We start from the raw sequence: 12,875 nt of genomic DNA, 5'->3' as shown, positions 1-12,875 counted from the left end.
CTGCTTCTGCACATAGTAAAAGGGATGGAGTGAAATGCAGACCATGGAAGCTGAGTTATCTGTCTTTCTCACAGTGTCACAGTATTTACATGAAAACAAACATGACAATACAATGAAGGAGCAGGGACAGCTGCCAGTTCAGCTTGATTTGCTTTCTACTCAGCAGTTAACTGAAAATTAGGAAAAATATGAAATATTAGATTGTTCTTAGCTTCAGATACCACAATACAAAGTGTATTATAGATACAAATACAGCAGTGCCATTCTATTTTGATTGAAATTAAGGAATCTGACAGATATGTTCTCTTCTGCATTTCCTGTGCTCTGTTTGCCAAACCGTATTCTCCAAAGTTAGTTTTCACTGCATGTTAGTAATGACCATTAATATTTTTCTATGTTTTAATTTTATTCTTAAGCTGCTTGATTTTTATAGATGACTTGTGATGACTAGAAGTTTGGAGGTTTTTAAGGCCCAGCTAGAGAAAGCCTTGAGTGGGACGATATAGTTGAGGATGGTCCTGCTTTGAGCAGGGGGTTGGACTAGATGACTTCCGAAGTTCCCTTCCAACCTTGTATGATTCTATGATAAGCTGCCAGGTAGTTTCAAAAGGCTCCTATATACATGCAGGGAGGCTGCCCTGACATGTTCCAGAAGACTCCAGGATCACAAGAATCAGCATCCCTACTCTGAAAAATGGCAACAGGGCACTTTAAACAAAAGCTTGTTCAACAATTTTCTCCTGCCTCAATTTTTCAGCACAGGGACACTGATACACGTGACACTCTAGGCACTTTAATTAGCACGACTTTCAGAACTGTGCTAATTAAAGCATCCCGCCTCCCAGAGCACATCTCTAAACACCCAAACTGATTTAACCTTAATAGTCTCAAAACTAAATTTACTCCTTCAGAAATAAGACATTGTCCTCAGTTTTGAAATATCGCCAAGTTCAAACTATTCCTCATCTGCTCCAGCCTTCAAACTCTAGCAGAAGTATTGTGTTCTGAGAAATGTACCTCACATGGCCAAGTTCCTGTCATATTTACACCATTTATTTATAACTTTAAGTACTGAATTAAACCTCCTTTGTGGGAGCTGCTGTACAAACACAGAACTGGAAGATGATCCTTGCCATAGTATACATATGGACCAGAGACAAGCAGGCAGTATGGTGTGATATAAAGAAATAATGAGTACTAGTCAGCAGAATTGGCATAATATCAGTGCCTCAACTACATAAATGTTAACAAGTTCTGGTAGACATCATGTTTTAAGAGTTTTAAGAAGGGATTTGAAGGGAAACAATGTAGCTTTGTGGCTATTTTTGGAGAGCTAGTCCCAAATGTGAAGAGCAACATAGAAAAAAAACACAGATAAGGTTGTTTAAAAATCTAACATCTAATGGATGATGGAGGCTATCATCAAGTCAGAGATGGATATCAACATTTCAGTAGTGCATGAGAGATAACATAAGGGCTGAAGATGAGCCACAAAAGGCCTTGAGAATGAAGACAATCTGGTTATGTTTGATACAGTGGAAGTGGGGTCCAAGGGAAAGATTCATAAAGAGGGGTGCCAGGGTGAAAATGACAGGCCGTGAAAAAGATCTTTGCAACAGCATTCTGAATGAACACATTCAGAGCTAGACTGCATTTGTCAACACCAAAGAAAAAAATGTTGCAAAAATCAAGACCTAAGGTGCTTAGAGTTCTTCTCTGTAGATGGTTATATAAGAAAACCAGTGTCATGGAGGTGTTATGCCATAATAATTTGTAAGATTTAGAGCCTGAAAGTGAGGTTCCCAAAAGATGTCTGAATTGAAGATAGGTTGTGGAACTGAATGACCAGAAGATGTAGTTGTCTCCACTGCGACTGAAAAAGGGAAGGAAGAGTTTTGGCAAATTAAGAATTCTTCTTTGGCAGTGCTGAGCTGAGACTGATGGGGAGGCCATGTTATAGCTGAACAGAGGGAAGCTTGAACAGAGGGAAAGCAGGTTAGGTCAAAGAAATACATCTTTGAATTGTCAAAATTTGAATTTAGTTTTATGCATGAGCTTGCCCAAAGGGAACAAAGACCAAGCCTGTGAGATCCCTAAAGATTGGAAGGAGAGATAAGAGGAATTGTCTGAAGTGACAGAGGGGAGGGAGGAAAACCAGGAGAAAAAGTTATGGAACCGAAGGGAGAACAAGATTTCAAGAAGACCATGATAGAGCGTTCTGAAGGGAAAGGAAGATAAGAATAGAGTTACTAGCTCTGAGCTTTGTCTGTGGAAGGAGTCATTGAAAAGTTTTACAAGAGCAGTTTTAATGGATTGCAAGGGATGTAAGATGACTTGGAAAAACCCTCAAATAGAACTGGGGAAAAAGAAAGCCAATGATTGTGAACAGGACATTCAGTAAACTTAGACATGTAAAGCAGTGGTGGCAGTAGTTAAAGAAGCTGGTATACTCAGGGGTGTTTGTATGGCTGTCTTTTTTTTAAGACAGGAGTAAGTAAAGAATGCATGTATTGTGAAAGATAAAAGCTAGAGGACAGTGACAGACTAAGGCAAGGAGTAAGGGAGAAAAGACAGTGTGTAAAGAAGTTCATGAGAGAAAAGGGGGAAACTTATGTTGCCTTTTGTCATTTTGCTGATAAAGAAATTGGTCAATGTCTATGCAAAGCAAGCTGCAGTCAGGAGAAGAGAGTTTGAGGAGTAATGACAGCTGGGATTGTGGCCTTGATATTCCATTAAGGCAAGGGTGTCAAACAGTCTAGCCTAGACGCCAGATCCAGCCTGGAGAGCCACTGCTGGCCTGCTGGGCTATCAGTGGACTAACAGATTTGGGAGTGTGCCCGGAGGGAGCCTCTTCATCATGCTGCGTGCCTCTGCCATGGTGATCAGCTGCTTGATACTTGCCTCATTGACATCATTTTGGCTGCCCCACCTCATACCCCAGACCAGATCCCACCCACGAAGAGCTCCTTCAGGCTGGATCCAGCCTGGACTCCAGGTGAGTTTGACACTCCTGCATTAATGTGAAATAGAGTTGTTTTGCTACTGGCAGAATAGAAAAATGGGAGAACAAATTTGTAATGAAAGAAGTCATCCTAGTTATAGGATTACAGACAAAAATGTTTCACAGTCCAAAAGTACAAATGGAGAAATCAGGTGCTGAGGGTGAACCTGAGATAAAAGCTAATAGGACAGTTTGAATGAAGCATGAGCAGAATCAACAACATACCAGTGGAAGAGGAGACAGGAAACAGCTCTGAGCAAACACAAAGGCATCAATAGTGATGGACTAGATGTCATGAAACACTGAATGATGGTAAAATGGCAGGGGCTATTGGGTGATTCTAAAAGAGATGATGGTGAGAGAGGGGGACCTCAGTTTTGGGTATTAAGTGAAGAACCACCCCATAACTGAGAGCAAAATCTGTTGCCCAAAGCACTGAAAGCAAAGGATACTTAATGCACATATAGTCATTCATACTTTTTTAAAGGACTCAACGAAATTTTAGTTGTGCAGTTCTCACTGATTGTAAGCCACACAGCTGAACTTCTGGACATCACATTGCTTATTTTATGATGATTGGTATAGGACCTATATATATAGGATGTAGGATCGATAGGATGATTTAAATTATGTGTATTATGTAACATGTGGAATAGTAAAAACTGACAGACAGGTTGACTTGGAAGAGATCAATGGAGGGAGAGTCCCATTGCACCACTCAGGGCATCGTTCCCAAGTAGTCATTTAACACGTGGCTGCTCCTCCATTTTGCCACCTTATAACTCAGTGTATATAATGGTGCTATTTGATGGTTGATTTTGAGAGATGCCTCAAGGTTTCTTGGTATGTTGATAACACGTAGTTTCATGCATCCCTCTCATTTGACCCACAGTGTCGGTAAGACTGGCATGAGCAACCTAGTAGCAGACTGGTAGCAGATTACCAGTGGATGCTTTAATATTGAAAATGACTGCACCATTTATTGTTCAGAACTACAATACAAAGAGTCTGGCTGAATTCCCAGGTATCCTTATAAAATCAAGCCATTGGGAATATAACCATCCTCCATGCTTTCATTATCTTAACATTTCAGTAGGCCATTTTTGTGCATCCTGGATTCTTGGGTTGGCTGGCTAGGCCCTCAGTACAATTAAGAATAGCCTCTTGTTTCCTTTAAGCTGCAATAAACTGCAACAACTAAGAAAATTCAACATGCGGCCAAGAACAGATCACGTTAAGCAGCAATCTAGACTCATATACCACCTTCAGCTTACTACCTATTATCAGAGCTGCAGGGAGGAACAATTAACTTAGATTCTTTCTAGCTACTCTGTAATATCAGAGGAACCCCCCTAAGTCAGAGAGATTGTAAGTGTGAGAGACAGTGAATTGATGACTCTTCTACACTAGCAGAGTAGCACAAAGGGGCAGAGCTGAGCCATGAATTAGACTGTATGTTAATACTATGTTTTGTGCCACTGTTGTGGTTGACTTGAAACAAAGTAGCCTAATGTGCTTTACAAAGGACTGTTGAATATGTTCTATGTGGACTTTGAACTAGCTTTTTAGTTTGCCTTGGTCTGATCCATGTTTTTGTGGCTCACAAAAAAGATTAGTTTCCAGCAAGAGGTGTGTACTGTGATTAGCATGGTGCCTGTCTCCGCTTTCATTTTGAGGTAGCTAGTTATCAACTTTTTGGCAGAAATTCCACTCTGTGATTATGTCATTTAAAAGAAACCAGAACAATATATCTACTGATTTTATATGCCACTTTAATCCTGAAATATCTGTTCAAAGTCATGTTTACTGTAAAGGCCGAGATTAGTTTACTTTAAAACAAACCAAATGTAGAATGATTGAATGCTGCTTAGATAACTGTTGCTAAATAAACTCATCGTTGGTTGGCAAAGGGTGAAAAAATCTTTAAAATGTAGAATAGGCTGACTAAAAATGAAGCCTACTTCATACTGCAAAAATGTCCAAATCAATACAAACTCCTTTCTTTCAAATAGATACTGTTTTCACCCCAGACAATGCAATGTAGTTTGTAAACAACTGAGGTCAACACTTGACCTTTTTCCATCCTCATTTTTATTGTCGTAGCAATAGTGGCTTATAAAGTATTAGCTGATTGCCTGTTGGGAATGACCGGGGGGGGGGGCAGGAACAGAGCGCCGCCACCCACCACCCCGCACAGCTACCACCGCCTAGGAGCAGGGGAGGTGGGGAAAGTTTGCCCCTCAGCTAGCACCCTGTGACGCCACCGTCTCCAGGGAGCAGGACCAGGGGGGAATCATGCCCTCCATACCTGCCATCATGACAATGTTCCATCGTGCTGCTGCGACCTGTCCGGAACGCTCTTGGGGCACTCTGATTGGTTGTTTCAGTGAGCATTGTGATTGGCTGCCAGGACACCCAATCAGAGTATGAATAAAGCATTATGTACAGATAGACAAGCAGACAAAGGTTTTTATTATATTAGAGTTAGTCCCCAAAAAAGGAATCATTTTAATTACTTTGTACTAGTGAATTAATATTTGTTCATTGAGTACACAAATGAATTAATTTATCGACATTTTATTAATCAAATTGTTTCTAGATGTATAACACTTCCCAGTCTGGGACAATCCTGTAAGAAGCAAGCAGTATTTTAGGGATATCTTTTACTGCATCATCTGTATAGTTTGGACAATCCTGGGCTTTGTACAAATGCTGTTGGAGTTTACACACTCTGTTTTAAAAGTAAATGACTCATTTCCTCTTTTCTCAGCCTAAATGATGGATGAGAAGCCTTTTATCTCTCCACTTCATGTCACCCATCACACATTCTAACCAGGCTTAAAATAAAGAAAGGATGGTTGTACATTGAAGATTAAATATGGATCCTACTATAATCATTAGTTAGCCTCTGCTGTGCCACAGCACTAAATTTGTATTATATTTCAATCTTGTAACATAATTATAGAGTAAAACCTTGTAGTCCTTGCTCCACTGGTATTCACACTGGTATTCCCCACTGGTTCCACCCTCTGTGCAAGCTCACTTAACCGCATGAAATAACAGCCTGCTCTGGAAAATTGTTACTGCTTTTACCCAGGGTAAGTCTAGACTGTTTCCAGTGCTGTTTGGGAATGATGCACCCCACTCATGCATGGCAAGCCCAGAAGTGCAGCAGCAAAACTCCAGGGATACCCTTGCAGATGCTCTCAGGCCTGATGGAGGCAGAGGCCTCAAAAGTGACTCCTGGATTGGCTTCAGTGCCAGATCTCTGGGTTTGGTGCCTCTGAATAAGAGAGAATATATACAGTCTGTAGGGGAGCATTCTGCCCTAAGAGTGCTGGGGATGCAGTATAGATCCACCTCTAGACTCCAGGTCAAGTTAAAAACATTCAATTTTCATTGACCTCAAATCCTTTGATTTTAGCTGTATTTGAGTTTGTCTGGATTACGGTAGTTGGCAGTGGCTGTATATTGTTGTGAATAAGCACATTAACTGACACAATGCTGAGTACAGGTAAACGATCAGATGTAGACCAGGCCAGCTCTTGTTCAGTAGTATGTCAGCTAATTGTGGATAGATCCTGATCTATATTGACTACTAGTTATGTTCATCATCACATCAGTTAATGTTTTTCTTCACATTTGTCCCAGTGCTTACAAAATACAAATTCTCACAACAAATCTCCAAACCTTTCTTCATTTTGTGTGTCCTTCCAAATTACAAAACATCCCAGGTTGAACTGGAGAAGTGTTCCGGACCAACAGAGAGTAATGAAGCTATGTCATAGTAATGCAACAGCTCAGAGAACTATTTTTTGATTAATATGGTACCTTTGTTACCCAAATCATACCTTTTTCATAGCAGAATCAGAAAGGCTTTAGCAATGCATTCCAGATACATTTTGTTGCTAGAAGCATTGGAGCTTCCAGAAACTTAGGAAAAATATACCCTGTGCCTTGGGTAGCAGGGTTGTACTGCTAGAAGGCAGTTTGCCATCTCAACAGAGCCACTGAATCCAGAGCAACACTAAGGTGATTGGCTGCAGTACTGGGTGGGCTAAGTATGTAGGCCCAGGCTCTTCAGATGAGCGCTGGCTGCTCAAAGCATGGCACCCTGCAGCAGATCCCAACTTTGCTCCAACCTTGTTCCCAGTCTTTGACCCTTGCACTTCCCTCCTACACTGCCCCTACCTTGGACCCATACCTTTGCACCATCATGTGTTCTGGACTCCCCAGCTCCTAACCTCTGGCCTGGCCTCAACTATAGACTTGGATATCCCCAGAGACTAGGAACATAACTTGAACTTCCTGGTCCTGACCCCTTTGTGGAGCCTCAGTCTTCAATCTGGATTCTCCACAGACCCAGGTACTGATATAACCCTGTGATCCTCCAGGCTGCTTATGAAATTCTTACATGTGGTGGCTTCTAGTTCAGTTTATATTTGCACATTTCTGACCTGGTCTGCTCTGGTCAGTACTGCATATATCTGCCTGAAATCCTTGCATCACGTGGCAGCATTAGCAAGGATACTCAAGTCTCTGATAACTCTGCTGCCCAATTTGCCTGTGACCATTGTCTGTTTCCATAGCAATTGAAGATAAAGTCTAAGAAACAATATTCCACTGTTGGGAAGGGCTGTTGAGTCTTCAGAAGCCATTTGGATGGATCCAAGGAGCGAAAAGGGAATCTCTGCTTTCTCCAACTTTTCTAAACTTATCCATTCCATAAACTTGAGAGAAATACTTTCAAGTGAGCGCAGCAGTCTCATTTGCTCACATATGTATTAAGTGTCAGAGCTTGATGACAACATAAACAAATGAAGGCACTCCAAATTCCCCAGGGAATCTAGTTCCTACACATAAAGCATCACTCCTATCATCTCCTTCCTGGTCAAATGAGATCAGAATGAATAAGTTTTGGCAAAGAAGTGTGGAAGCCTGACCACCCAGAACACTCCTGAGGCGCCTATTAAGAGAACTGATGCCTCATCCAAGGGCAAAGGCATTTAGGAAGAAGCATCTTTGATCAACAAAAATGTCACTGTGAGTAAACTCCACAGATATAGCCTGTTCTCACACCACTCTATGTGTGGATTAACCACCAAAGTTAATGAAGTTGCATGGATGTATAAATGGATAAGTGATTTCAGAATAAGATTTGTGGATCTGTTTAACAGTTCTCACTATTACACATCCAGACTGCTCCTCAGTAAGCGGGAGATTTGGGGTTAAAACTGTTCCCTTGGAGGTTGGAGTTGTAAGTTTGAATCCACTCAGGCTGCAGAAGGAACTGAATTTGGTCCTCTCTCATCCTGGAGGGGTGCTCTAAGCACTGGAGGTTTCATTAAATGGTAAATATTGTCATCTGTTTATCCAGCCACATATTAAAAGAAAACAGTTGCGTCTTTCTTAGAGGTATGTGTAGATACATCTACCTTCAAGAGATGTTTCAACCCTGGATGCCATGTCAGGAGAAGGTTGTGTTTCCAAGCCTGAATTAAGGCAGTTAAGCCCGAGAGGGGTCCAGAATTGGAGAACCACCCTAATCCTCAATATTTCCTACTAGCGAGCTCTAGAAGTTGCATGCTGGATTTAGGTAGCTCCCTGCTCAGCCTGCTGGCTGTTTTGGATCCTATTTGGAGACATAACTTTATGTATGCACTCTCTAGGAAGCCTCAGCTCAACTTTAATTCTGGATTCATTTCCTGGGATCAGGTACCTACACATCAGAAATTGCAGCATATAACTTTTAGGTATCTGTGTCTTATTAGATCTAGGCCCTGATCTGTAGTCTGCAAAGTACTCTGGGAAACTCTGGGATTCAGCTGATATACAACTGAAACAAGGAACATCATCAGCACTGAATTCACAAATGAATGACCCCAGACCTATTACTTGGACAGTGGTGAAAGAGCCCCATTCCACTCCTTGGTTGTGCTCCTGCTTAGAGAGAAGGGTGACAGGCATCCCACAAAAGAGCTGATAGCTTGGAAGACGTTTAGAATGAGTTGAGGTCCCACTTCCCCTGGATGCATGTTTCTAAGTCCTTTAACACCCAAGCAGAAGACCTGATAGAGTGAGTGACAGTGGCATGACCTGCATTAATAGAGTTTATGTAAAAAGAGGAGCCTCTGCCCATTCACTCCCTCAGCTTTGAGTCAGGCCCCACAAGGGATGAAGATACATCCAGAGTCTCCTTCCTGTCGTAAAAATCATAAGCAGTGAGACCACATCCATTCTCCCAGCTGCCTCTAGAAAAGCTGCAAAAATCCTGGTTTTCTTCAGATACTGATAGGATCAGCTGACTAGCAATGCTTGAGGCTTTCTGAAGGGGATGCACCTCACTATTGATGTAACAATAGTTATTAAAATAATTATAATAATGTATTATGGTGTTTTTAGGTGTTTACATGCTTTCCTTTGCCTTTACTGAATTTTACAGGATAATTACAGGCCCCTTCCTTTCCTACACAAGACTTGACAGCTCATATGCATGTGAGTTTGTTTTCTTATTTTATTGGACAAAATACTGTGAGTAATTAAAGAACCTTGGAGGAAATCTGTCTCCTTCAAGTTAGTGACAAGCACAACAAGTGTTAATGAGAATTTTTCTCTCTTGGCCATAAAACTCTACTTATCACCCCCAGGCTTGACTACACAGACTCTGGAATGTAGCTTTATAATTTCTGTTTTGCTTTTAATATTGTATATTCTTAGTTTATGCTTGAAAGCCAGATCTAAGTGTTGGTGGTTGCGATTTTTGGCTTGCAAAGAGTGTTTTTATGTGAAAGTTGACTTAAGTTGCATGATCCCAGGAATGGAGGAGTTGTGGGGAGAGTTGAGAGGACATATTGTAAGACTCATGCTAAAGATGCAAGAGTTGGTAACACTGCCATTGTGCCCAGTAGTAAATGTACCTCCTGCTTTTTCTTTTGTTTGAGGTTATGTGTTTTTCGATAGTTATTGGAACTTCTGACTCATTGATAATATTTTAAATCAAATAAATATAGTTTTCAAAGAAAATGCTTGAGTTGAAACAGAAAAAGATGCCAGATCTTAGGGAAGAAACAGCTGTACAGTCCTGGTTTTCTGATATAATCTAAACTATTGGCCAGTCTCAGACAACTTTTACTTGTTAGTCTAAAGACAATATTTGTGGAAGGAACAAAGAGAGTTCATGCCACATGTTGGAACAAAGAGAGTTCATGCCACATGTTTTCTCAAACACATGCTCATCCTCATTTGAGGGATATATTTTTATTTAGACTTATCTAAAATGTCATCCACAACTATGAGCATGCACAAAATAGATCAGTAGAGCATACACTAATAAGCTCTAGAGGAATTTCTGGTCTGTTGTTGGACAGGTTTAAAGCTCTAGACCTGTAACTATCTTGTGAATTTCAGAGCAGTGAAAACTGCATAGGTCGGAAGAGACCTTTGGTTACTCGTTTGCTTTTACAGCATGCTGTGTTAATGATTAAGAATTCCCAATAGTACTGACTGGTTTCCTGTGCTAAATTATTCGTGACATGATTTAGCTGGGGAAAAAGGCTTTTTCACAGTCTGGTCCACTTTTTCCTACTGCCTTTAATTAAGTCCTATACTAGTTCACACAAGCCATCCTAGAGTTCCCTGGGGAAAACATATGTATGTGAAGTAAAAATACAGGGAAAAAAAAGATACTCAATTCTTTCGTTTCATCAAATGTCATGAGTGTTAATGTCTTTCTAAGAGAAGAATTCCCAAGGCTACTAATCATTCTTCATAAGTTATCACACCTATAATTGATCCATTTTTACTTTTAATCAGCCAAATGTTAATATAAGCAAAATGTTAGAAAAGGTTTTATACAGCTGAGAAGGTTTTTCAAATGGTGTAATAAAAACTCTTACGTATATAAACCTCAACTTTTATCAGCATCTCAGATCGGAATTAAGGAAAAGGCTTGCTTGCTTTTTTTTAAATCTCTTTAAACAAAATATACTTAAAACCTGTTTTTTCTTACATTCAGAAATTAACATAATGCATAGTTAATGTCTGAACTAGCACACTGTGTGTCCAGTATTACATATAAAAATGCTGATGTTTTATCCTTGTAAGGAACCTTATTTTATAATACAGTTTTCTTCCCTTGTTTCATTTGTATTAGATTTTCTCCTTATTAGGCCTGCTACACAGCTCAGCCTTTTCAGCACAACCCCAGAGATGTATTTCTGCTAAGTGAAGCTCTGAAGGAAGGCAACAGTTGCAGCACTAACATAAACAGCTTCTCTAAAATAACTACTCTGCCTTTGATTAGCAATAGAAAATAGGTTGTTTTTTAATCATTTCCATCCTCACGAGACATGCAGTTTTCCAACATCCTGTTTTCTAATAATGGAACAAACACATCATTGATTCCATTAGAAAATTATCCAGGAAAAATATTGTAGAAACTGATGGGTATGAATTTGGGAAGCAATTTGTGTTGAGAATTTGGATTTATTTCTTTATTTTGTTTTTTCCAAGCAAGAAAGAGACTAAATTAATTTATAGTTCATCACCCATGATTTTGTTACCTCACCCAAATCAAAAACATGAGATTTAAACACTAGCCAAAAATATTGAAAATATGACCCATTGTATAAGTATTAATTCTTTTTACTTGAAAGTCTTAGCTAAACAGGAGATTTACATAGGAAATGAATCAAAAGCTGAATTATGTTCACTTTTCAACTTTTCATGACTATGGGCAACAGGATTTGTCACAAAAACCCCTATTTACCCAAATCCAAGATGACCTTGAATCTAAATGATCCCCCCGCGATAATCAGATTCTACATAAGGAAAAAAAATATATTTTTCCATATATGGAATCTAATTATTAGAGGATCATATTAAATTAATTCCCTCCTCACTGCAGATAGTGTAGGGAGAGGTGATGAGAGGCACAGTAATGGGGCAGGCAGTGGGGGGGGCACATGGTAGGGCAGGCAGAGGAAGTAGTAATGGGGCAGGCAGCTTTCACCGTGCTGCCCATCCCCCCCAATTTATGCTCCATTGTGCCTGCCCCCCCCAGCCTCAGGAGTCCCCTTTCCCCCTCCCATCTCTTCTCTCCCCATTCTCAAAAGTCTCTGCCCCCTGCCTGCCCCTACACCCCAACCTTTCCTTTGCTCTGTGCTGGCAGGCCCCACCTCTGGTGCAGGCTGGGGATAGAACATGGCTCCTGCTTGGTCCCATGACAGTGGTGTGAAGCCAGCACTGCTGCTATGGGGCTGGGCTGGAGCAACAGTGCCAGCTCTGTGCCACTGCTATGGGAACAGCTGGAGCCATGCTCTGTGCCCCAGGCTGCAGAAGGGACAAAGCCTGCCAGCATAGAGCAAAAGAGTGCTGCAGAGGGGGAGCCAAGAGCAAGACGTGGGTGGGGGGCAAGAGATGGGGGACTGCCAGTTTCCAGTCTCCTGCCAAGGGAGGAGTGGCAGGGCATTCAGAGGTAGCAGAGAAGCCAGTGGCAGCTACGGCTCTGGTTGCAGCTCCATCCCCAGCCCTGGGTTGGGTGGGGCCAGAGTAGCAGCAGCAGCTGCTGCCTGACCTCCCGGTACTGCTTTGTGCTAGATTGCAAGGCGAGGGGCTTTTTTCCCCCATGTTAAGTGGGGTAAAAAAATACTTGTCTTCTAATCGAGTAAATGAGGTATATATTATGGGTAAGTCTTATAAACCAAAAGCTACCTTTGTAGCAGTAGACATTTGACTATATATAATATATCAAGTTGAAGGCACTATGCAAAATAAAATTAATATAGGAAAAATCAAATGCAGCAAATGTTGTTCTTTTATGGTGTTTGTGTGTGTGCGCGTGTGTGGTGGTGATGATGTTGATTGAAAGACCATT

This window comes from Crocodylus siamensis, chromosome 2 (assembly GCF_052110815.1).
Source record: "Crocodylus siamensis isolate JL-2025a chromosome 2, ASM5211081v1, whole genome shotgun sequence".
Classification (NCBI taxonomy): domain Eukaryota; kingdom Metazoa; phylum Chordata; order Crocodylia; family Crocodylidae; genus Crocodylus; species Crocodylus siamensis.
The sequence above is the reverse complement of the archived record's forward strand: the minus strand, read 5'-3'. Positions refer to the sequence as shown.